The sequence below is a fragment of the Xenopus laevis genome, chromosome 5L (genome assembly GCF_017654675.1).
Source record: "Xenopus laevis strain J_2021 chromosome 5L, Xenopus_laevis_v10.1, whole genome shotgun sequence".
In the NCBI taxonomy this organism is placed as follows: Eukaryota; Metazoa; Chordata; class Amphibia; order Anura; family Pipidae; genus Xenopus; species Xenopus laevis.
Window position 1 is genome coordinate 115,872,484 of NC_054379.1, and position 2,212 is coordinate 115,874,695.

The window sequence follows — 2,212 nt, forward strand, 5'->3', positions numbered from 1 at the left end:
TTCGGGTGAAAAACGACTCTACCTTTGATAAATAACCCCCTTATGGTTATTGCTACTTTCTATTACTCGTTTTTCCGGTCTCTCGTTCAAAGCAATGCATGGTTGCTAGGGTAATTTGGATCCTAGCAACCATGCAGTAAGCTGCTGTCCAAAAGCCAAACATGGCTGCTGAGGAAGGAAAGCAGTGGTTGAACTGAGAACTTCTTATATGTAATAAAGTTTCATTCTGTGCTATTCCTGTGTATGTGGTGCCTCGTGCTCTTCTCAACATAATAAATAAATAAAATCTCCAAAGAACTTGTTTATCGCTGAGAGTGTGGAGTCTGCAGTGTGCCGGGAAACATGGCTGAGACACAAGAAGCAAGTGAAGTGTCAGCTGAGAGTCCAGCAGTGTCTGTGTGGTGACTACAGAATACTCAGTTGGAAGTCTTTCATTTTGCTTTGTACACTCACTATATATACAGTAAAAGGTAAGTGTTCTAATAAACTTGATATGTCCCTTTACAGTGAACAATTGGTGCCAGAGCACTGGATCAACACAACGACTACAAAAAGTGTGACTTTTAATAGGATTTGTTTGCCTTTAGCCTGATGTACAGTGATATTCTCCAACGATATGGAGCATTGATTGCATGATACCCTTATATACACTGATGCTTTATACTTATTATCCTTTCCCCGCCAGCACTGCACAATCTGTTGTTGGCACTAACCATTTAGAGTTCCAGGTGTCAGACATTTTACTTTTCCAGATTTTTGTTCGATTTTATGGGGAGTGCACATTTCAAGGCAACGTGTGATCCCAGCTGTAGCCAGAAGCTAAAAAGCGAATAGTATTAATAATGAATTATTATGGGGTATCCAAGGGGTCTTGCTGCACTGTAAATAAATGGAATGGTGGCCAGAGTAGATTAATGCTAGATTAATCATTTAGGAATGATTCATTCCTAAATGATCAGGTGCCACAGACTCACTCACATTCCACTTACAAGTTTCCAGAGCTTTATAGAACTGCACATGACTAAATCTAATGGGGGGTTTGTCTGATGCTACAGTGGGGTCACTAGGGGATAGTAAGGGCTACTTTAGTTAGAGAGTACCCATCTAATTGGCTGTGCATGTATATGACTGGTTATCTAGAATGCTCCAGACCTGGGGTTTTCCAGATTATGGATCTTTCCGTAATTTGGATCTTCATATCTTAAGTCTACTACAAAATCATTTAAACTTTAAATAAACCCGATAGGCCGATTTTACTTCCAATAAGGATTCATTATATCTTAGTTTGGATCAAGTACAAGGTACTGTTATTATTACAAAGAAAAAGGAAACCATTTTTAAAAATATTTTCATCAAATGGAGTCTGTGGGAGACGGCCTTTCTGTAATTCGTTGCTTTCTGGATTACTGATCCCATACCAGTAATAAGAGTCTAGGTTAATCCTTGTGCATAAGACTGTTTGTTGCTAGAAGTAAGTCCTTTGTTTATACCTTTTACTTTAGGATGTAAACCCAAAACGAGTAACTTTCCATTCAGTACAAATATTCAGTGGTCTGATAGTTCATAAATTAGGGATGCACTAAATCCAGGGTTTGGGATTTGCCCTTTTTCAGCAGGATTCTGATTTGGTCGAATCCATCAGCCTGGCTGAACTGAATCTGCAAATTAGGGATGGGGAGGGAAATCGCATGACTTTGTCACAAAAGAAGTAAGTAAAAAATGTTTCCCCCTTCCCACCACTAATTTGCGTATGCAAATTCGGATTCGGCCGATTTTTTAGAGAAAGATTCAGGGGTTTGGCCGAATCCAGAATAATGGATTTGGTGCATCCCTAAGATAAATGCAACGAAAAGCAGACTTTGTCTATGCCTTATTGCACTCCAGGTTCTGGTTCTTGAATGTATTAGCCAAGACAAGTGAGTTAATCAGCTGGCTTCAGTTATACGGCTTTAAAAGTCAGAAGCACGAGTGTAGAGAACTGTAATGTGCAGAGAGATTTGCCTTTACATTGCTATCTCCCTGATGAACCTGTAGTAAATGTATATAGTGTTTGCAATTATAATTCCCTTTTACATCCCTATTAAGACCCATTACTGGAAGAATTGTTGTAGTATAGTTGTGCTACCAATTTCCCTACATTTTTTAACCCTTGAATGAACTTCCATTCCCGACCAAAGCAGAACTATCATCACACAGTGAATCTGACAATATA